Raw genomic sequence first — 26,130 nt, forward strand, 5'->3', positions numbered from 1 at the left:
TATATTTAGTCAGAGAATGACAGGAAAGCCGAAGCCAGAGAGTGGAGAATTCAGAAGAATCAAGTTCAGGAACACGAGAGCAAGATAAGTCGTTGCGTATGTATACACAACAGCCACCTTTGGCTTTGAAATGAGTATAGAGAAAGTAGGAGGATACAGAAAAGGGTTTGCTGTCAGTTGCCTCAGACAGCTGAGTCTCCGTTAGAAAAAGAAGGTGAGGTTTAGAGGAGGAGAGGTGGTGCTCAACAGAGCGAAAGTTAGATGAAAGGCCGCGAATGTTGCAGAAATGAAGAAGAAGAGAGTCAGACAGTGGTTCCAGGCACCTCGAGTCGTCACCGGGAGAGGGGCAGATGGCGGGGGCATTTATGGTCCCCCCCCCTGGGGACTCCGAGGCTGGGTGAATTGACGCCATTTTGGTGAATTTTGAATAGGAAGTGTAGTGTGTACTGTGCATGTAGTTTGGTGAAGATAGATAGAGAAATTTGTACTGGAGAGCATGCTGGCCTGCTCTCTGTGTAACTGAGACACTGAAAAGACCGGGGCCCGATTAATGTTTCTTTTGTGTGTGTGTGTGTGTGTGTGTGTGTGTGTGTGTGTGTTTTAGACAGACAGATAGACAAATATACCATAATAGTGAATGCAGCAGAAATAGATGTGTGGTGAATGGAGAATGAGATAAAGGGTAAATGAATGCTATATCTAACCACTTCAATTCCAATGTCTCCAAAGCTGAACGAAGCAATCTGGAAACTGCAGGAATAAAATGAAAAAGACGTCATGGGACTGAAGGGGTAACACGGAATATAAAAAACTGAAATAATAGAAGTACCGGGAGCCTTCTAATTCCACGAGAACATGGCTTAAATCTGGACTCGTATTCTCTTCTGTTAAGAAAGCTCCCTAACACCTCTTCCTTAGCGATTTATTTTTGTATATGAGTGGTTAATATCTTTCTCTGCGTTATTTAGGCAGAGTTGGCGATACTGGATGGCTTTATGTAACGTAACGCAGAAGAGGAGAGCGAAGGGTACAAGTAATAAGTAAAATAAATCGCCTGGGAAACGTATTGGAAAGCTCTCTTAACCCAAGAGAATAAGGGTCGTAGTATCTTTTTGCTTATTCTTATCTCCAGGTGTTTTTTCTTTCTTTCATTTTGTTCGCTTAGAGAAAATTTTCAAGCTGGGGGGGGGTGATAAAGCCTTCAGTAACTCCTTTATTAAGTCCTCCCTAAGCTGAATAAAATCATCTCCAGTTTGTAAGAGATGTCCATCCATCCATCATGAAATCCTACGTTGCCCCATGAGGAGCGTAGGAGCCCGGGGCTAGGATAGTTGGTCCTGGCATTTAAGATGAAAGTGACCAGCCTCACTCATCCCTGAGTGGCATTACATGAGCAATAAACCCCAACCATCCCTTGGATATAAACCTTCACCGGCTCAATCCGATTGGAGCACCTTTATTACCCACTTAACTACCAGGAGCCAAAATTTGGTTATATGGTTACCACCCAGCGTATTAAATGGTTTCCTGATGTACAGGAAACGTCAAACAATAATAATAATAATACGGTAATAATAATAATAATAATAATAATAATAATAATAATAATAATAATAACCCCGTTGTATTAGGACGCAATCGGTATAAAGTGCTATCTACTTTTTCGTCTTCCTTTTTTTCTGAGTATTCCCATGTCATTTCCATGTATATTGTGAGAGAGTAAACCATGAATGTGGCTATACTATTCAGACATAGTAATTCCGCCATGAATGCTGTAGTACTATTCATTAAGGATAAACACAATTTTCCTGTCCGATTTCGTGGTTCGGCGGGAGACAATGGCCTGAGCTTAACTGATGGGGCTAACCTGGAATGGTCAGGGCTCCTTTATTTATTTTTATTTATTTAGTTATTTTTATACTTTAATTTTTATTCTTTATTTACCATACAGTACAAGCCCGAACACTCCTAGGAACGTTGTCGCTGAAGGCAAAGCAGGAGGGGTACATGTGATCAAGCAGGTACAATGACACATACATGGGGAGGGAGAGAGAGAGAGAGAGAGAGAGAGAGAGAGAGAGAGAGAGTCACCCGTAGTTCGTTTTCTTTCCACCGGGAAGACGAATTTGATTTTATGGTAGACTTTGGTCCAATACACATTCTTCCAACGCCAGTCGCTGATGTGAAAGTAAATACGAGTGAACTCTTGTGGATCTTTTCTCTCGCTGAAATTCAGGCAAAGTTACCCACAGATGAAGTTACCAAGAGTCGCACAACGGTGGACTTCAGAGAGAGAGAGAGAGAGAGAGAGAGAGAGAGAGAGAGAGAGAGACGGGGGATAGGTTGGGATGGCAATATTACGCTTTAATCAATATATTCTCTGTACAGTAAAGGGATCAACTATACCCTCTTCACTCTCACTTGGCCTAAAATTGCCATCTCTCCATCTTGAATTCTGCGCTATAACAATATATTAATACGAGACTATGATGCCAGTCATGAAGAAGTGCCATGGAAAGGATATAACGCCATAACACTGTCTCCTTCTGCAATTTATTTACCTAGAATAATCTGAAAAAATGGACGAAAATCTTGACCAAGTTGAAGTAAAAAAAAAAAAAAAAATAGGTTGTACGAGTCATGTCGGCGGTCAGACTCTCTCTCTCTCTCTCTCTCTCTCTGGGAAGGGGCGGATGAAAAAGTACGATAACATTAAACGTGAACAAAAACTCAATATTCCTGAACAAAAACTGATAAAAAAGAGGCTTGGGCGCTGTCATGACTTTAATTAAAAACAGCTGGTGCTGTAGACTGACATTTTTATATTACAAAGTTTTCAGTATTTCTCACCTTCTGAATTTTTCTGATATGAAACTTAATTACACGTCAGATATTATCTCTTGCCTGGATATAAGGTAGAAGACAGAGAGAGAGGGGGGGGGGGGACATTTCATAACTAGTCATAATACAATCACTACACAAACATTACCAGCCTCTCTTCAATAACATCTCACTTCCAGACAATCCAACACCTATCAGTGAAGAAACACCTATACACTCATTTCATGCGCAGGGCAATACAACATCTCGATCAGATCAGTATACTACAAGTCCCCCTCCAGATATCCACCCATCAGAGGTATCCTTAAACAGAGCTAATCGAGTTCACCTGGCTAGGCTTAGGGCAGATCACTCAACCTTCCTTAGATTGGGTTGGGTGCGATCACAGTTACCTTAACGCTCATAGAATAGGCCCACACAACATAACATGCATATAAGAGCACTGCACAGCATATACCACACTAAGACGCAAACACATCAATACATGAAGTGTAGAGAACCTATAGGACGACTCTATAGGGACAGTTCGTTATTTTCGGTCGACATGTCTGCTAGGCCAGGCATGATCGGGGTTAAAAAACATCAACAACTTTCATTACAACCCCCACCCCCCACACTACAACCATCACCACCACCACAACCATCACCTGTTACCACAGCCGCAACTACCACCACCACTACCTCTCATCACAACCACTACCACCGCCTCTCACCACGACGACCACCACCTCCTCCCACCACAACCGTCACCACTACCCTCCATACCACAATCACAGCCATCATCCCCACACCACTCCTGTACTAAAAACCACAACAACCATTAATCCGCTATTATCACAACCACATTGACCACCACCACCATTACTCTACCAAAACCATAATCACAAATCCATCCAATATATTACCAATATGCCAGGAACCGAACCCGGGATTCTCAGGTGAGAGCCAGGCAGCATTGCTTACAAGATAGTGACAATGTGAGATAACTTTAACGAGGTCGTGGTGTAGTGGTATGCTGCCTGGCTCTCGCCTGAGAGTCCCGGGTTCGATTCCCAGCATATTGGTAATATATTGGATGATTTTTCCTGTGTACAAAACATAATCACATATACTGCCACCACCATTCTCAGCTAATCCAACCCTACAAATTATCACCACCACCACACTCACCACAATCATTTTCACGGCTCCCAGCATCATACTCACCACAGCTATCCCTAAAAAAAATCACCATCACAACAACAATCACCATCACCACCATAACCGTCTCTACAAACTATCACAACCACTGCCATCCCCATCACCATCCATGCCACCACCACATCTACCTCATCACACTCACCACAACGGTCCCTACAAACCATCACAACCACTATAACCATCATCACCTTCAACACAGTCACATCCATCACAACCACCACCCTCACCATATTCCTCCCTTTACATCACAACGACAGTCACTACCCTCACTACTGCCACATCCATCACAACCACCACCATAATCGCATCCCTCCCTACAACTCGTCACAACGACAACTACCACCGTCCTCACCACAACCACCACACCCACGCCAGCCCAAGACCTCACTAGCACCGGGGCAACTCGGCTCGTGTCGATACGTAATCCCGAAATAATCACCAGCTTAAAGCATCGCCAGAACCCAAGACTGACGCTTCGACAGGTTGTTTGTTTTGTGTTATACTTGCTGGGTGGCAAATGACTGGAAAAATGGATAGACAGATGGGTGGATAGATAAACGGATGAATATGTGGACAGATGGACAGAGAACTGGACGGATAGATGGATAATGGACAAAAAAAAATGGATGGACTGATAAAGGGATGACTTAGCTGATGGATAGATGGATTAATGCATGGATAACTGGGTGAAGAAACACACAGGTGGATGGACAGATTCTTGGATAAATGGGTGAGGCCATCGGTATATGGATAGCAGGGCGGATAAAAGGGTTCACTGATAAATAGATGAATTGATGTGTACGTGGATACATGGACTGGGAGAGGAAGGAGGAGGAGGGTTTTAAAAATGGGTACTGGGCTTGACGGGCTAGGATTTGTTGGGTGAAGGAGCCCGAGAAGGTAAGTATTCTATGTGAAAATGGGCGGGGTAGGTCGGCTGGCAAGGATTTAGTCTAGGATTTCCCCTCTACATTAGCGATTTATTTTGCATATTACTCCGCTGTGTGGTGGAGAGGGACGGCTTCACGTGCATGAACCAATATAGCAGGACAACTTCGCTGCCTGGTTATACAAACGTCCTTCACCTCTCTCTCGGTCTCTTGAAAGGAGATGGTGAACGGCAGGACAAGGGTAACTCCACCGTACAGTCCACCAGGATCATGTTCAGATGGGCTATGGTGTATAGTATGATCATCAGCAATAACAACATCTATGTGAATGGTGTGGTTGTGGTGAGAAGAGACGTGATGGTCGTTGTGGTGAGTTGTAGGGATGGATATACCGTAATCAGGGTGTTTATTACTAACGAAAATGTCGAGATTAAAACAAGGTACGGTACAATAAATAAAATACAAGGGCACATCGTTCAGTGTCCTAAGCGGAGAGTACATGTTACGGTGTCATAGGAGAACATATTATGGTATCATAAGGGGAGAACACATGTTACGGTGTCATAAGGGGAATGCACATGTTACGGTGTTATAAAAGGAGAGCAGGTGTTACGGTGTCATAAGAGGGAAGCACATATTAAGGTGTCATAAGAGGGGAGGACATGTTACGGTGTCATACGGGGAGAGCACATGATACGGTGTCAGAAAGGGAGTGCACATGTTACGGTGTCATTAGGGAAGAGCACATGTTACGGTGTCAGAAGAGTAGACACATGTTACGGTCACAGAGTAAAGTAAACTGCTGAGGATGAAGTGCTAGTAAGGTTCTCATGCCACCAAAAAATGATAAAATAATAGTTTCCCATACACCCTTTGTAATATCGATGTTGTAGGCAGGCCAATGAAATTTTAACTCCTTGAATCCGCTGACGTATTATTTTTACCATATTCTTACTTCTTCCTGATGATTTTATTCACCTTGAGATATACTTTTCAAACTGAACGGCTTAGCTATGGCCTTCAAGAACTTTTTGACTACCAGAGGCCTCTCCTAAGCTGAACAGCATCCATTTAAAATACGCCACAAAAACAATAGCCGTTCTCTATTTGACGTCTAAAGATGTACGCAAAAATTTGCTCACTTATTTGCGCTTTCACTGTTGGCTGACGAGGCGGAAACGAGGGAGGAAAGATAATGGGTAGAAAGGGTGATTTCGTCATGCTTACGATTCCTATGAATTAAGAATATCTGTTTAGCTATCTATCTGCAACCAGACTCCATTCTCTTACGGATCACGAACAAATCGCCAAGCAACTCTGTCCTCCGCAGTCTGGATGCCCTTCCTCCTGCCCACACCACCCTCAGTCATATACCTGCCTACCTTATCCCTCTACTTCCTTTAATCATATGTATGTAAATTTAATTATTACCGGGTACCATTTCCTTTGGTGTCAGTACATATATATATATATATATATATATATATATATATATATATATATATATATATATAGATAGATAGATAGATAGATATAGATATAGATATAGATATATATGTATGTATGTATGTATAGACAGATAGATAGATAGATACAGACAGATAGATAGACAATGGAAAACGAAAACACGATAAGCTACGCAGGTAGGTGAATCAAGTGTTAAAGGCATTCCTATCGTAAATCCCTCGACCCTTGGCTGAATGCATAACAACAGCACACGCTGTCCGAAATCTGTACCGATACCTAAGCAACCTGTTCATTGTAATGCACGCAAACTTTAGGTAAAGCTTTAAAAAACAATGCACACATTAACTGCGCTAGGGAGATGGGAGGTCTCGGCACAACGGAAGAAAGGAAACGGTTGGCGCATGCGTTCTGGGACAGGCACACATGCATACTTACATCTGTTCTGCACACACTGAGCACGCAGCATCATGAGGAGACCCCTTTATTAACATCGTTCTGCCTTAGTTACAGTCGCTAAGACTGTTCAGGGCGAATAACCAGACAGCTAACGTGATTAAACATACCTTTTACTTTAACCTGCAGAAGCACCTCACCAAATTAGTTTCATCTCTCATAGTCTTTTTTTTATATTATTGTAATTTTGGGGGTGGTAAATAAACGTTTCACGATAAAGTTCTTTCCCTATTATTCTTAGCCATGTTCCGTCTGCTCAGTCAACTGTTCTTCGAATGTAATGGCAAACATTTATTTCAACATACCCAAATCTACCAAAAAAATTGTTGTTGACGTCCCAGTCGCCTTTTAGTACCTCTTCCACACATTTTAATCTAACCTGATCTAACCTAGCCCAGTAGGTTAACATAGCCTAACCTATTCTAGTATATTTTAGTAAGTTCGCCATTACGCCCGTGAAATAAAACGTCAAGATCAACAGAGAAACAATATCAACAGTACACATTATTTATGCCCATAAAAATAGTAAACAAAAAAGGCAGAAAAAGTAAATACAAAAGAAAATGAATCTGGGTGGATTTAAGTAGGTATTAGTACGTCTCTCCCATTACAGGTACGCCTGGGGAAAAACAAACGTCGGTGAGGCATAAGGAACATTATGACAAAGGGTGTGGGGGGGGGGAGGGAAATAAAAAGAAAACTGTTTACCGCCATGAAAATATTCAGAAAAAAACAGAAAACAAATTGGAGGAACAGGAACTGAACAAGTAAGATCTTTCTACTGCTTGAACCATACATTTACCATGTACGGTATATTACCAATATCTTAAGCTGACGATGTTTCTACCTGCTACCTTTCTCCTTTCAGCACTCCCATTCCCTCCACTTACTCCCTTCTCACCCTCCCTTCCTCCTCCACCTCCACTCGGGCACAAACACACTTGCTCAAAACATAATTTATGATCAACAAGAGAAAACGAGACAGGGCTCCGTCAAAGATCCTCACTCTTAATTCAGCTACACACACACCCGGTGTTCCGTTTCCTTTCTTTTTGTCGATGAAAGGTTTCGCTTAAGAGTCAGGGCCTATAAACCCTCCCTCTGCTCTTTTCAGCTTTATCAGCTACTCATATATTCATCCTTATTCTCCTCTTGCAAATATCTTTTTTTTTTTTTTTTCTAATTACCCAAGAGTGCAGACATTTTGTCGGTCACTGAGCTCAAGGATTGTATATAATTAATAAAATGCCAGTAAATATACTAAGCCATTTCCATCACACATGGTGAGAGGTCACCCTCAGTGTGTGACCCCCACACACCGCCAATTCCACAAGGCCTTGTATCGGGGATCCCTAACACCAAGACGCTTCCATCCCGAACATTTGCGTTCCACAAGACATTTTGCCCACCTCACAGCGTTCGGTTTGGTACCAGCCCTTACCACAATATTGGAACTTTAGGGATGGAATTCTGGGGATGTCTACCTACCCCCAACAGTGCATCGTGGAACAGAATTTTATTTCATATGGTTTTGAAATATGTAAAAAGTATTTTCTTGTTGTATACCTTCAGCGAGAAAAAAAAAAAACATGAGGTAAACAGACGTTGTTCATTTGCTACGCCCTTCTCTGTGTTTTAGGAGAACATCTACAACTCCTCAGAAATTGCCACCACCAACAACAACAAACCTCGGCGGACCAACAAAGTTGGGAAAATCACTGGAATTATTCTGACCCCAATAGTCGGTAAGTGTGAATTGTTTACTTGTTATCTATTATTATAGTACAGGTTGCATAGGGAAATTACGGCTGTAGTCGCACACAACACTGCTCCTGAACCTGAGAACTGGTTTTTCTTACCGGTATACACAGTACTGGTACCACAAATTTGGTATTTTTGTAGATGAGCACGGGGACTTATTAGGTAAAACCAAGGTGTTTTCCAATGGATTTTGATATGCTTTGAACGAATCTGACTTTCATTTCTACCTAAATCAGTACGGTACTTGTTGAGATATCCAACACCCCCTTCCCCAACAATAATGGGGGAGGGGTTGCAACCAGGGGTTTTGGGTGAGGAAAATCACAAAAAAGTAGTGATTTGCAATAAAAATGAAGGTCAGAATATTTCAGAACACATCAAAAGCTATATAAATAACTTGATTTCAACCTAACCTAACCTAAGAGTAAAATGAAAATAATTTGCAATGGAAATGAATACCAGAATCGTTCAAAGCACATTAAAAACCATCAGAAAAACATATTTCAAGGAGATTGCTCGTCCCTGTGAACTTCCAGAATAAACGTAAAAATTGATTCCAACTCGATTTTTTACATGGTATTTCTTGTGAAAATTGATATTTATGGAGAAAGCCTATAAGCAGCTTTTGTATCTAAAATAGGTTAGGTTAGGTTTCGAAAATGGGATACACGGTGTATAAACCCCACAGATGACAATGGGACTTATGACCTAAGCCAAATTTGGTAGCTACTGGTAATGTGCCACACAAATTGTAGCTATGAGCATGTTTGACAAGTGTATTATAATAACTGGATTAGCATTATCGGTAAATCTATATTAATACACCTTTCTCATACCGTAATGGATGGTGAATATATTTTTCCTATGGTTCTTCCGTTGGAAATGATTGCCATATTAGGTTAGCTTAGATAGGTTAAGCCATGTAATTGAGGTGAAAATACTGTTTTTCCTATGTTTTTTTTTTTTAATGATTTTTGGTTGATTTTGACATTCATTTCCTAACCTAACCTAACCTTTTCTTACAGATCACGATGTTTGCTATACAAAATCTTCAACTCCGGCAACTTGAACAGTTGGAAGAAATAGAAGTGAGAGTACCAAGGGTTGTCATGAGAGATAGGAGTGATCCTTTTACATCTGTCAGTGATGATGAATTCATCAAACGGTTTAGAGTTCCCAAAGATTGCGTACACGATCTTATTGAGGAAATAAGACCTCGTGCACCAAGACCTCAACCTGGAAAAGGTATATTTCCCTCTTTTTATTTATTGTGTGTATTATTATAGGATGTTTTGTTCACAGTTGTAACCACAAATGTAACCCATTACTGCTGGAATGCTAAGCTTCTTGAAAATCTTAAGTGCATCCCAAATTACACACCAGAACATTTTAGGTAGAGGATACTGTAGTAATGTGCATAAGCATGAACTATACCAGTATAACACCCACAACTGTCATCTTAGTCTCATAATTAATTCATTACTATTTAATGTTTAGCATTCAACTTTTCAATTTGTTCTGGCAAAATACATTTAGTTATATTAGTCTACAAAACTCCTTCAGGTAGCTATATACTGTCAATAGTTCCTGTGTTAAATGTACTACCTACCCATTCTGTTCTCTCCTTTTTAGACTGGAGTATACCCCCTGCACCTACAAGTTCTTGTGACACTGAGGTACCTGGCTACTGGCAGTTTTCAGATTTGTCTGGCAGACTTGCTAACTATGGCAACTTCTTCTGCCTGTAGAAGTGTCGCACGAATATCAAGGCTGATCGCACACCTGGCACCGAACTACATCACCTTTCCAACCCCAGCCACTGAGCATGTGTACAGCCAGAAGTTCTTTCAGATAGCTCATCTACCAGGGGTTCTTGCTTGTATGGATGGAACCCATGTCCCTATTATCGGTGTAGGAGGCCCTGCGGCAGAGTATTACAGGTGCCGTAAAGGATTTTATTATATAAATGTTCAGGGTGCTTGTGATGCAGATTTGAAATTTGTCAACATTGTTGCTAGTTGGCCGGGTAGTACACATGATGCAAGAATTTTTGATTCTTCAAGGTTGTGTGCCAGGCTAGAAGGAGGGGGATATAGAGGGTATTTGTTAGGAGACAGTGGATACCCTTGCAGGCCGTATTTACTAACCCCAGTTCCAGATACAGGCAATCTACGTGAAGAACAGAGGAGGTACAATGCTGCTCATGCAAAAACTAGAAATGTTGTGGAACGTGCTTTTGGGGTGCTTAAAAGGAGATTTGCCATTTTAAGCATCCCAATCCGCACAAAACTTTCAACAACACGGGCAATAATTATGGCTAGTGCTGTGCTGCATAACATTGCCATCACTAGAAGGGTGCAGCTACCAGAAACTTTAGAACCATTGCAGGTAGAGGAGCTGGAAGGCAGGAGAGAGGGCAACAATGGAGAACAAGCGGAGGCTGGGGTACTAGTGAGAAACAGAGTAATTGAGCAGTGGTTCCAGGGACCCAGGGTGAATAATAGGTAAACGGAATACAGTATATAGTAATGCAGACCTGGCTGATGATAGCATGTCTTAATTATTCAGTACTTTTATATATCTTCACTAACTTTATGTATTTAGTATGACGACATATCACCAGTAATTTTTCATAATTATTCAGTATATTGAACTTTTTCAGTACACTTTTCTTAACACCAAGTGCTGGACATGTCTTCATGTGACTTTTAATACGGTACTGTAACTGTGTTCATGTTTCAGCCTTTTGCTAACTTTTATCACTACAGGCTGTCATGTTTCAAGATTTTTTTTTTTTTTAGAGAAATTTTTATTTTCATTATTAATAGAGTGGAATGGTTGTTGTTTTTGTAGCAGTGTACTTCACTCCACTGTTGTAATTCTAACCAATACAAATTGTAGTACGGTCTCCCAGTGTTTGCATTCATCCTCCTAACTCCAGTTGAGAAACGAACCAAACCACTTGCTCTGCACCCCTCGGGACGGGAAGCCGAACCGAGAGAAGAGAGCATTTTAGTTTCATACATAATACTGTATATTGCCGATATCGGTACTGTTGAAAAAAGATATTCTTATCATGTGTATATTATGATAACTGAAAGTATAGTATATATTTGGGATACAACTGAAATATCTGTTTCTGGAGTAAACTTTCATTTATTCTGTAGTATTTCCATCAGTTTTTTCTAATTTCTGTTTTAAAAATGTCTTAGCTAGCCCTAGGACCTCTTTTAATTCATTACACACCTCTACAAATGCCTCTCCTACATTTCTAACTTGTGTCACTATTTCCTGATTTACTTCTTCCTGGCCAGTTCTCAATGATTTATACAGTTCATCCTTTCCGGACCCAGGAAAACTTGCCTCTCGCTTACGTTTCCTGCTACTGCCATTTAAGATCCGCGGGGAGCGAGTTTTAGGTACTGCTGGTTCAGATGTTGGTGTCTCGGTGCTTGTTGATGCCCCTGATAATGATGATGATGAAGATGGACCAGGTTTGCAGGAGCTCATCTGGACTGGCATGTCTGTCTGCTCCTCTATCCAGTCCACTTGTGTGATATTGGGATCATCATCATCAGGCATCCACTCTGAAATTAGACATATTGCATTGGTGCCATCATTTCCACTTCATAAGCACTGCATCCAGGTTGGAGCAGGTCTTTTTTCGTTGCTTTGACTCCTAAGCAGGTAGATTTATGAAATTAACTAATAATATGAACTTTTGTACACATTTGTCACAGTCGTCATATGTATTACAGTACAGTGCAAATAGGTATTAAGTAATAATCTTCCTATGCAGTGTTGTCCTTTGTTTGTATGTTCAAAATATTGTACGTGCACTACATAGAAAACTGGCAATGGCTAAAACACAAGGGCAAAATCGCTACAGAACACACTTGTGTACTACACACATTTACACACCGGATCTGTCAGTACAGGAGTATTACTATGCAGCCACACATTTGCATGTGGAGATGTAAAGGGTACATAGGCTGAAATAACCTTTACCCATTTCTGCATTACTGTCCAGAACTTTAAGAAAATGTTCGAGCAATAAAGGTTTTAGCATGAAACAGCTATAAAAAAAAAAAATCTGAAAATAATTTATAATCAAGCTCTTGGCATTACTAACCAATATCAGTGTCCTGAACGACAAGTGGTGAAGGATCAGCCCGAAGGTCGCTATCATACTGCACCTCCGCAAATCCAAGCTCCACATGGATCAAATCGGCCACCAGTATACAGAGTTCCGTAATCTTGGGTGGAGTTGGCGGGGGTCCTCCACCAGTAGCCATCTTCTTTTTCACAAAATCTGCATTATCTTTTTTCACTCTGAAAATTACCAGAAAATTTGTAGCTTGTACAATATTATGGCATAAAATTGTTCATAACCTATTGTTACCTAACCACTGAAAACTGTATCTAAATATGGAATGACAATTTTTGTGAATAGTTCAGTCTACTACGTACAAATGCGGCATTGATGAGGAGCCTACATGTGGTGGCACTGTGCACCCCAGGTATGTGCCAAGGAGCCAAATCTACTTAATTTTCCCTGCACCTCACCTTGGGAAAACACCCTGGCCCATCCTATGTTCATTTCCTACTATGTTCATTTTATTCATGAGATTCTGACACTCATTTAAAGCTGAAATGGTACTTTTAATAATCCTAACCTAACCAAATTTCCATACCAAATGTCTGTCAAAATTTTATGAATCACATGGAAAATAGTAGGGAAAAAACAAACACGTTTCATCGAAAAAACTGGAGGTGGTGTACTTGTAAAAATTTACCAACAAAGCATACCAGTATTTCAAATGGTCCTGTGCTTGTATCATCCTGTATCTATAAGCTAGCATACCTACATTGGTATTTATTGACTTTATTGCCATTTCTTTAGCGGACAATCTTACCATACCCAATGGATTGGTGCTATCATATAGTATATGCCTGTATGTTTTTTTTTTTTTTTTCGTGTGCAAATATTTCTATTTTTAATATTTTTTATTACAGTTAGGTTAGGTTAGGTTGTCAGGTTAGGTTAGGGTTCGTTAGGTTAGGTTTGGTTTGGTTAGGGATGGTTAGGTTAGGTTAGGTTAGATTAGATTATTTTGGTTAGGTGGCAATCAAGAGCTCCCACAGGGTTAGGAGGTAACTACAGTCATATTACGGTTATTATTCATTTGCACAACAAATGAGGCCTCAAAATACTCAAATGAACTAAAAAAAAACTTAACTGGAAAAAAAAAAAATATAAGAAACGGCAATATTTACCCCTACATTATGCCCTGTTTTTATTTGCCTATTATACTTTCAACACAAAAATAGATTCTAACTTACTTTGTTCTTTTGTACTCCCAAGCACGTTTCAGCTGTGTGGTCGTCCTCGGCTGCAGCAGGGGATAAGCCGAATTGAAGCCCTGCGTCACAGAGTCCCACGCCAATTTCTTCTTGGTGGTGGCTGTAAAGTCCCCACTTTTATCCAGGATTACTAGCTTAGCTTTTATTAATTTGACCAGAGTTAATTTCTGGTCGTAACTTAATGGGGGAGACTTCTCTTTGTTGTGATCCTCCATGTTCACGTGAGGAAAGTCAGGCCGCCAACTATGCTTTGTTTACGTTCGTCCTGCTTGGACCTACTCAGGGTGGTAAACATTTCACCTCCAGGGCTACCAACCGATGCGACTTTGGAGCGCGCTGTTGGTGTCAGACAATACCATGGTAGGGGAGGGCTATACCATCACTATGGCTCTTGTGGAATTGAAATGGATGATTGGGTTGGCCCGATAACTAGGTGGGGATGGTGATGGGGCTTACCACAACTAGAGGCCTTGTGGAATTGGCCGACACAAACAACACACGCTTCATGGTGTTTGACTACGTCGCATATTTAATACACCGCACTGTATTTCACCCATGTCATTCTTCACCCCTTTTAACGACACGAAGTAACAAAGTAGGTAAACACTGAGATAAAATTAACTTCGAGGTTAACACACAGTCGTATGCTTAAAGTTGTGGGGCCTTTCCTAAGGACCCTACATCAAAATGGTATGCCAAAAGTTTAAGCAGAGAAAGATTTCACTCTCTCTGTAAGGGTTGTTCCAATTTATTTTGAAGGGGAAGTATGCTATGACTTTCACAAACCCTATATTTAATTATTCGTAATAAAGTAGCTCTGTGCATGCAGAAAACAATGTAAATAGTTTGTAGACAATATCATAACATGCTAAAAATACAATGCAAGTATACACTGCAACTGAATTGTTTGTTATTAATACCCGCAGGCTATACCATAAGAAGTAACAGGTCAAGGGCAAGTCAAGCCCTTAGCTGCGCTTGTGGTGACATGCATTTATTTATTTATTTTATTTTTTTTCACAGTCGACAGTAGTAGGGTAAGATCCTCAAACGGACATGCTTAAACCACAAAATTTCACATTATCCGAGAGACTTAAATGAATATCGGACGTTCAGTCAATGCTACAGGGAATAATATAAAGTAAATGCTGTTTCATGTAACAAGTTACTATCCTTAGCACATAGGTCAAACTATGAAGCGTCGTGACGGCATCAGATCTCAGGCACTGCAAAGTATGTTTTTTTTTTTTTTCTAATACAATTTTAAATATATACGAGCAGCATCCCATTCATAATTCTTGGTAATCCTTGAGGAGACGGGACCGCCTTATTTTGACGTTTTCTCACTTTTTCCTTACCCTTCAAGTATTCACCAATTGCGTTTTTGTTTCAATATATATATATATATATATATATATATATATATATATATATATATATATATATATATAGTAAAAAGAACCTAAGAAAGCAGTTTGTTCACGGATACTATCTTGCAGTCCATGAAGACAGACGGACGCCATATTAGAACCCTATCTATATGCAAAATTACCCATATCATACCTTTCTTATCCAAACCTAGCCTAAATTTCCGTAACAAGCCAATCTTATTCATCCTAACCTTACCTACCCAATTTTTGGCTAACCTAACCAAACTTATCCTAACGTGTGCGCGAAGTCAGACGGACGCCATCTTACAACGCCATTTTTAAGCAATTTACCTTTTATCAGTGCCCATTTACCCAAACCTAAAAAATGTTCGTACTTCAATCCAACCTTATTTATCCTAACCTATTTCATGTTAACCTAACCAATTTTTTGCTAACCTAACCAAATCTATCCTAACCTAATCCATTACGTGTCCTCTTCCTAAGCAAAAACACACTTCAGTACACCTTTATTAAGTCACTAGTTAGTTTTTTTTTTTTTTTTTTTTTTGTGGTCCTACGTCTCCCGATTACCTAATTCGTATAACCGAAGCGCTAGTTATCATACAGTATATACAACATAAGTACTGACTGAAAAGTTTATTACTGTAAAAGTACATACAGTATACATAAAACAAGTGCTATAATATAAAAATAAAAAAGTTAAAGTTTTGTTTTGTTGTTGATGGACATCGTAATGAATTGTACGGTGACTCCCTTGGGAGCGGACCTTCCGACATACCAGCTACGCAGGACTACCAACCACCCATTTTCCCTTAATGCTGTCACAGCATATCATGTAAAAACTGAGGGCTTACTTGTGCTTTCCTTAATGTGTAAAGTAGGGACCAATGCAGTACCTCTCCATCTGTGTTTAAGCATACGGCCATCAGTGATCGGCTAAGATATTCCTACAGACGCTGCGGGTATCACTGGAGATGGAAAATAATCACTTACCTCGTCCCACTGTCTGATATCTTGGTCCACTCCTTCCTGTTTGTTCTTTCACTACCCACAGTTATTGCCCTAACGTCTCGTCTAGAAGCACACACTCAGGTCGTTGATAAAGCACCACAAAGGAAATAAAACTAAGCAACAGCGCCATGCATCCACTTAGGAGGCAGGCGCATAAGTAAACATCAGGTTGAGGAAGCTTAGGCGTGACGTCATGGGATCGTGCCAATAAGAGCCTTCGCTGAGTTTCTATATATTTAATTGATTGCTACTCTTGCTGCTGGTGCAGGCAGAATCTCTACACTCTTCCAATTACGTGATACTTACGTCGATGCGATTCACCATGCTTTTTCTTAACAAGATGCGTCATCATCATCAATCATACGATCCACTGCAGGACAATGTTCGGTAAACTTACGCTTTACTTGAAGCAGTAGAAGGACCTTACCAAGTCAAATCATGTTCTTCCAGTTTGTTTTCTGTATTTCTCTGACTATTTTCTGGGTGATAATTTATCTTTTCCTGCTGAAAAATTTCCCACTTTTTATCATTTATCTTTTCCTGCTGAAAAAATTTCCCACTTTTTATCATCACGCTCCCGTAGGCTACCTACGATTGTCTTACTCATGGTAGTCAAAGGTAGTTTTCGTTTCGCAACTTCCCGACCGGATGCTAAGTTAGGTTAGGTTAGGTTAGGTCCGGTTAGGTTAGGTTAGGTTAGGTTAGATTAAATTATCAGGTACAGTTAAGCTATGTTAGGTTAGGTTTAGTTAAACACTTAGGTTAGGACAGTCTCTTCCGCCATTACTTTGACGAGTCAAACGAGCTGACACCGTGGAACATGGTTAATAACAGCGGAGAAACAGACATCGCATGAAACATTTAATTACCACCACAAAAATTATCAATAAATATAACAGACCATCAGGAAGAAGAAAAACTGGTTTGGTAAAGGTGCTTCTACTGCTTCAAATATAGCCTATGTTTACCCAATGTTCTCTCCAACTTCCGTCACTTCTTTATTTATCAGTTAGTATGTTCCATCCAGTTACACCAAATTTCCAAATTTACACACACACACACACACACACACACACACACACACACACACGAATACCTAAGTTTTACCACAGTCAGATGCTATGATGGTTTAGAGTGCTTACACAAACAACTGAAGAAAAAAAAATGCTGCCAAGATAATGAATAGGTGATACGATGCTTCTTGGTTTGGCCCACTTCGCCTCCTGACCATCTCACCTCAAGGACACATTCTCGCTAGGTTAGGGGGCCTTTTTTTTTTTTTTTTCATTAACTTGGCTAAAAATTGCTATCTCTCACCTGACTTGTAACAATAGATTAATATCAAAATAGCATGCTGGTCACAATGAAGTGCTAAAAAAAAAAAAAGTTAACTCGTATGTGAAATAATATGCAAAAGGACGAGAATATTGGCCACACCAAGATGGAAGAATTAGAACCTCTTCTTTAGAGATTTATTTTGCTTTCTACGCCTTAGTATTCTTTTTTAGACTATCGTTGTTTCTAATATTTACACAGACTGAATTAATAACCTGTAAGAAAATATTACCTCTTCACATGCAGCAATAGAACTGGTAAAGATGAATTGTTAAAGAGCTTCCATAACCGATGAGGTAAGGTTATTCTGTCTCTTGTTTATATCATTATCATCTTATAGTCATGAAGATTTAGAATTTCACACACACACACACACACACACACACACACACACATACACACACACAGTTATAACCTTCTCACTTGCCCTTCATCAAATATACACACCTGTCTCTCTCTCTCTCTCTCTCTCTCTGGCAACACCCCGGATATTAAAGAGCCACTCCAGATGTCACCTCACAGGGAGGAGGAGGGAAAGAAAAATGCATGGAGAGAGAGAGAGAGAGAGAGAGAGAAGCATACGGCCGTCATCTTCAAAATTCTCATTGCTAATAAAGAATACTCAGCAGCTTACTACGCCTTGACAGAATAATTAAAAGGGACAGCCTATGCAAACACTAAGGCACCTGTTCCCGTGGGTTAAGGAAACTCCCTGGCACTCTTTCTTAAGCTATTTATTATGCTTATTACGCCTTATCGTCCTCTTCTGTGTTACCGAAATCATTCTAATATCACCATACTCTGCATAATAACGTACGAAATAATAGCCATCCGTATCCAAAAATAAATCGCTAAGGAAGAGGTACTAGGGAGCTTCCTTAACCGACGAGAATAAGGACTAAATCCCCCTCATACTCCGGATGCATCTCCCTAAGGCTTGTTTTGTAAATGGCTTCGGAATCTTTCGTAACACCTCTTCCATGGCGATTTGTCTGGTACAATACTCTTTAATATCCTCTTGTGTGTTAGTGATGCAAGATATGTCGATACTGAAACGTTAAAAACGGCATACGAGGGAAAATGTGTAATATCAAAACAAATAGCACAGGAAAGAGTGCTACGAAGCCTCCTATGCCACTTAAGAGTATCTGTGAAAACCAAAATGAGTAAAGAGCGTTTGTCTTCTCTGCCTTGCTGATCAGTGCGGTATGTATCACTGCACACAGCCTGACCAAACCAAATGCTCGTAACTATTTCACAGTAACCCTAAGAATTTTGAAAGGTTACACACACACTCGTCCCCTTGGTTTTAAAAATACGAATATTGGTCTCTCTCCCTCCCTCCCTCTCTCTCTCTCTCTCTCTCTCTCTCTCTCTCTCAGCTGAAGGAAATACAATGATGATCCGAAAATGAGAGAATTTCTGACCAGAAGGGGAACCACAAGGTAACGGAGATGAGAGAGAGGAGGATAAACAGAGGAAAGATGTGAATGAAGAGAGAGAGAGAGAGAGAGAGAGAGAGAGAGAGAGAGAGAGAGAGAGAGAGAGAGATTCATATACCACACAGACTTTATGACCTCAGCAAGACCATCTGGCCTAAACAGTAGTACCAGTAATAATACCATAGTTTATGCAGTCTTTATATGCCAGTCACAGATATAGATATAAGACAAGGATAGTACCGTACAGCAAAAGGCTCTCTCTTTCACCCACTAGATTCCCTGTAATACGCCACCAATAATATCAATAAATAAATACATAAATGAACACATAAATAATGAAAATAAGAGAAAAGCAGTGCAGTGCAGCATAGAAAATCCTGATGGAAATTTCAGAGAGAGAGAGCGAGAGAGAGAGAGAGAGAGAGAGAGAGAGAGAGAGACAGGTAGTGCCTGGGTGTTACATATTAACCAGGTCATTAGCTTGATTAATCCCGGACCTTCTGGATCATTTACTTATGAGTCTGGATCCGCGCCTCACTGATGGGGAGCGGGGAGGGAAAGGTGGAGGAGAACTTGATGGAAGGGGGGGAGAGGGGAGGAAGGAGAGAAGAATGGTGGGACAAGATATAAAATGAAGAGGAGGCAGAGGGAGTAGAAGAAGGAAGGAGGATGAAGGCAGGGGAGAGGTACAGTGGTGGAGGGAGGACAGAACGGTGAGGGAGGGGAAGAGGGTGTGCAGGGGAAGAAGGGGTGAAAACGGTGAGGGAGGAGGAGATAGTGGAGGTGGGTGTCACGGGGGTATACGAAATTTACGAATTAAGAATGCTGGATGTTACTTGAAAACAGAGACAAGGAATTAACTTGTGAAAATCTAGCAGTAAGTTTTACTTTATTCCGGCTTACTTCGCCGATTCTCTAAGGACGAGAATTTATAAACTTTCTCAACAGTACACACCAGAGACTAATTACTCACGCGTGCTTTTAGTTAGTACTGTTAGCCTCTTGAGAAAGTGACTCCATCCCTGACAATCAATAATTAATGCTAATGATAATAAACAGGTTCTTGCCGATGCTTAACTCCTGGCTAGCACAATGGATTTAAATTTGATACAAAAGAACTGGCCTAAGTACCAGTCAAGGATAATGTTGAGAGTTTGTGCAAGCTAGGAGCGGCAAATAAAATAAGCTTAATGTGGAGAAATAAAACACGATTCTAATTACATTAAGCTCAGAGAAAAGAACTGTAAAGTTACTGATTACAATAAAATAAATTTACGTTATATGAACCTCAAAAATGAATTCAAAACAACAAGGAGAATACACTCAATCGCTCATTCAAAAGCTAAACACACTTAAGCCTAGAAAAACAAACAGAAATACTGATCAGTGGAGGGGAGCCAAACGAAAAGACTGGGCGCCCATGATGAACATCAAACGCTGCAATTCGCTAAGCCCGCTTCGCCAATTCACCGTCTAGGTGGAGATTTAGGAACTCGCTGTACAACGGAGGCGCTGCTTTACGCAGCGCACAAACGGTTCTACCCTCGAGGCGACTCAAAGCTTACACTTCAAACTATGAAAGGAGGCGAGAGATGGCCGTGTTCGCCGGAAGTAGGGCGTGGCCTAACTTCAACGGTCAACGGAAAGAAAGTGAGCGATATAGGCTCACAATAAATCACTCAGTGAAAGCACTAATGTCGTGGATAAAAATGATCACTTGTGAAACAGTGAGAAATATTCTGAAAACCATCCCGATCGGAGTGAATACGAGGACGGTTGAACTGAGTGATGCATAGTGGGAATTTCACTAGAGTTCGTGGTTTTCTCACTAAAGTACAATGTCACGAATTTATAAATACGCTCGCACGAATTCGTGACAGTGGGAGAGAGGGGAGATAATCAAGGAGAGGGAGAGGGAAGATAATGGTGGAGGGAGACAGGGGAGATAATGGTGGTGGGGAGAGGGGTGATAATGGAGGAGGGGGAGGGAGGGAGATAATGGAAGAAGGGAGAGAGGAGATAATGGAGGAGGGGAGAGAGGAATAATAGAGGAGGGGGGAGAGGGGAGATAATGGAGGAGGGGAGTGAGGAGATAACGGAAGAAAGGGGAAAGGGGAGAATGGTGGGGAGGCAGGAATTAGGGAAAGTCTAAGAATGCATGAGGAGTAGATGGGATAACTATTATCGCTACATTACTGGCCATATTTTAAGCTGCTAAGTTAGTATAAACTTATTGCCGGATGTTTGCTGGGCATTTGGTTACCACAGGAAGGTTGCTTCATTCAGATTAGGCTAGATAAGATGAGTTATTTGGGCTGGGCTAGCTGTGGAACAATTCAACTACAGCACAAATCACTATCAAGATGGAATAAATCGCACTATACCCTACGAGGAAAACTTAGATTTGATGTAAAAAAAATATCGCTGTTTGTGTGAAACTGCAACTTGATCGAGAAGGGCATGTTCTCGGACTAAGCAACCATCCACATATCCGGGAAAGTGAACAAACAAAACGTGCTAATTTGGTGAGCAGAAGAACCTTAGGCAGCACTGGAACACGTAAACAATCCAAAAGTTAATGCCTGGTGCGGCATGTTACGTGACCCTGTGACTGGATATGTTTTCTTCGCTAAGCATACAGTATACGTCTGCCAATTATCTGAGTATATGATAATTACTTTCATCCAATATCAGATGAACTAATTTTCAGCCTTGAGTATTTTTAGAGCAAGATGGTGCACTGCCACATCAAGATCTGTTGGTACCACCCCTGATGCAAACTACAAAGTCCCCTGGATTGGCCATGGAGGATCCATCTCCTGGCTCGTCACATTCAGTACCGGTGAGTTGATATTTACGATTGGCGTTGTGCAATTTCAGTAAAGCCCGCTATAAAGAACTCCAAATAATCAAGCTGTTCCCTGCTCCTGCATGAGATGAAACCCGCATTCTTTTGAACATTAGATCAATCCGTCTCTTGTCCTTTTCCTCATTCCTTCTCTCCCCCTTAGTCTCTATCTTACCGTTTCTTTTCTCCCTTAACTCCCCACCCCTTACCCGCTCAGTATCTCCCCGCCCTTTCTTTCTCCTTCCCTACCCCTTTTTTCGCATTTCCTTCCAGTTAGTCTTCCTCCCTCCCGCTTCCCTCCGTCGTGTGGGCCTGTGAGCGAGTCCCCTGCACAAATTCCCGCCGGCTGGCCACCAAAGGACTCGGTAATTATGTTTCAAATACTTGTCAAACGCATCAAAGGCTCTCACGACTCTGCGTTATCATCAAAGGCCTGCAGGTAAAGGCCGCATCTCTCCCTGAATGGATTACGAGGGGTCTTAATGGTCATGCTGTGTGCGGGATACGATGCGGCTGCGATGGGAATGAGGCCCCGGGGATGATACAATGTGAGCCGGATTTCCCTCTTGTCATCCCAGTGCCTGTTGGCCAAATATCCGTGAAAAATTAAACCCCTACTTCTTTCCCTAAATGCCTGAACGTCTGGCTTTAGTCGCAGATGAGTAATGTTGTCAGTATTGCAGATAAGCAGTCAAAGGCCTCTGTTAGGAAAATGTTCATGGTGTATTGTAACGTCAGACAAATGTAACATGAACAAATCTGCTGCAGATTTACAAATGACCCCCTTTCATTTACTGTCCTATATATCTTCCCTAATTCTTAAACATCCAGCAAGAATTTTAATGTTTTAACTCACTGATGTTAGTCACTGGAGTTCCAAATAACCCATGAAAAAAATTACAGGGTGTTACTGGTAGGCTGTGTCTTCAGATGTGACTGGCCAAGAGATGGATCCACGATGGCCAATTCAGGGGACTTTGTAGTTCGTATCAGGGGTCGTACCAGCAGACTTTAACGTGGCAGTGCGCCATCTTGCTCTAAAAATACTTTAGGTTCAAACTTAGTTCACGTAATGTTAGATTAAAATAATAGTCAAATATATGAAGACAATTGGCAGATGTTTACTGTTTGCTTAGAGAAGAAAATGTATCCAATACACCCAGAATCACGTAACAAGCCAAACCAGGCATTAACTTTGGACTGCCCACGTGTTCCAGTGCTGCATGAGGTTCTTCTGACCTCTAAATTGGCATGTTTTGTTTGTTCACTTTCCTGGATATGTGGATGGTTACTTAGTCGAGAACGTGTCCTTCTCGATCAGGTTGTAGTTTCACAAACAGTGATTTTCTATATTAAATCTAAGTTTTCCTTGTAGTGTATAGTGCGATTTATTCCATTTTGATAGTGATATGTGCTGCTGTTGAATCGTTTTATAGTTAGCCTAGCCCAAAATAACCCACCCTCATCTAGCCAAATCTGAACGAAGCAGCCTCCCTGTGGTATCCAAATTCCCTACACAAATCAGGCAACTTATTTATACTACTGTAACACTGAGGCTTTAAATATGGCCAGTGATGTAGCGAAATTAGTCATCCCTTCTACTCCTCATGTTTTTTTAGATCTTCCTCATTCGCACTTCCCCACCATTCTCCCCTCGTCCCTCACTTCTCCTCCATTAGCACCCCTCTACTTCTTCTCCATTGTCCTCCCTCTCCCCTTTCACTTCTCTATTATCTCCCCTCTCTACCTCATCCATTATCTCCCCTCTCTCCCTCCTCCATTATCTCCCCTCTCCCCCTCCTCGAAAATCTCCCCTCTCCCCCTCCTCCCTCACCGTTTTCACCCCTTCTTCCCCTGCACACCCTCCTCCCCTCCCTCACCGTCCTGCCCTCCCTCCACCACTCTACCTCTCCCTTTCCTTTATCCTACCCCCTTCAACTACTCCCTCTGCCTCTTCCTCATTTTATATTTTGTCCCACCATTCCTCTCTCCTTTCTTCCCTCTGCCCCTCCCCATCAATTTCTCCTCCACCGCTCCCTCCCCGCTCCCCATCAGTGAGACGCGGATCCAAACTCATATGCGAATGATCCAGAAGGCCCGGGATTAATCAAGCTAATGACCTGGTTAATATGTAACTCCCAGGCACTACCTCTCTCTCTCTCTCTCTCTCTCTCTGAAATTTCCATCACGATTGTCTATGCTGCACTGTACTGCTTTTCTCTTACATTCATTATTTATCTATTTATTTATCAGTCATTTCTTGTGGCACCCCACGGGATGCATAAGGCCGCGATGAACTCACTCCGCCAATATTTGTCTGTTGTCATCTCCTTCAGGTCCCGCCAACACTCCTCTCCTGCTTCTTATTTCATTGTCCTTAACCAGGTCTCCCTCGGCCTACATGTGCCTCTTCTTCCTCTATCAGTCCACTCTGGCACATCCTGTATTAAACTGTCTCCAATGAGACAGTCTCACATATTCATCAACTGGTCCCACTCTCGTAATATCCCTTACTCTTTCATTTGCAACTCTGTCTTGCCACTTTACCCCAAGAATCCTTCTCAGTATTTTATGCTCAAATCCTAATACTTTCTGATCTGTTGCAATTGTACTGTACCGTCATGCCGATAAATTAGAATTGGTCTAACCATGGACTTGTAAATTTTTACTTTAGTATGTACCGAAAGCATATTATTATTCCACACAGATTTCAACATTTCAACAGTTCGCCAAGCCTGTCTAATCCTCTCCTCAATTTCATTGTTTAATGATCCATTAGATGATACAATCGTTCCCAGATATTTAAAATTTTCTACATTCTTCACCACATTATTTCCAATTACACAGTCGATTTGGTTTTCAACGTTCATATTAACAATTTCAGTCTTTCCACAGTTTATTACCAATCCCACTTTTCTCCTTCCTCCACCAGACAATCAAGCACCCTTTGCATCTCGTAAATACTTCGGCAAATCAGTACAATATCATCACCATAGTCCAAATTCATCAGCCTCGTATTTTCTTTTCAGTTAATTCCTGCACCTGTTCTCCTTACAACCTTTCTCATAACATAATGCATAACCGAAACAAACAGCAAAGGCGAAAGACCTCCTCCTTGAATCACTCCTGACCTAACTTCAATTGGATTACTCAAAGAACCACCCATCATTACCTAATAAAAAATTCCTTCATGCAGGCTTCTAATAACATTTACAAACTTTTCTGGTATACCATAGAATCTCATAATTTTCGACAGAGCTCCACACTATCAAACACCTTTTCAAAATCCACAAAACACATACTAAGTGGCATTTTCATCTCATTAGCTTGTTGCATTTGATGCTTTACAATAAAAATCTGATCATTACACCCTCGACCCTTTCTAAATCCCGCTTGTTCTTCTCTTAAAATTTTATCGATTACTGGCTCTATTCTGTTCAACAAGATCTTGGGAAAGACTTTTGCAACTACAGGTGTCAGAGTTATCCCTCTCCAATTGCCACACGCACTTAAATTTCCCTTTTTTGGTATTTTTATAATCACTCCATTTTTCCATTCTTCTGGAATTCCACCATTATCCCAAGCCATATTAAAAAGTTTCAAAAGCTCATTCAACTCATCACTTTCCAATTTAAGCATTTCTGGAAATATTCCATATTCTCCTGGGGCCTTAAAATTCTTTAACACCTTTATAGATTTTGCTACCTCTTCCAAAGTTATATCCCCCGTTTCTATCTGCAAATCTTTCTCGGCTGGCAAAATGTCCTCTTCGGCTGGAATTGGTCAGTTTAGAACAGATTCAAAATGCTCTTTCCACCTTCCTTTTATATCCAAATCTTTAGTCATCAAGTTACCATTTCTATCTCGTTCAGGTACTTCCTCCTTCTCTTTTCAATCCCAGTTAACTCCTTTATGGCCTGTTACGCTGCTCTGGTGCTCTGACCGTCATTTTTACTTAATTTCTGTCTCTGTTGCCATTTCATCATATAGCCTCCTCTCATCACGTCTAACGAGTCTTTTTACTTCACAATGTAAACTCCAGTACCTTGCTTTAAGTACTTCAGCTACCTGGCCATCAACATGTTGTTCTTCGCTTCTTCGCCTCTTTCTTTTTATGAATTGCATTC

Source organism: Coenobita brevimanus, chromosome 1, assembly GCF_032717465.1.
Source record: "Coenobita brevimanus isolate Jiangsu-jjx chromosome 1, ASM3271746v2, whole genome shotgun sequence".
NCBI lineage: Eukaryota > Metazoa > Arthropoda > Malacostraca > Decapoda > Coenobitidae > Coenobita > Coenobita brevimanus.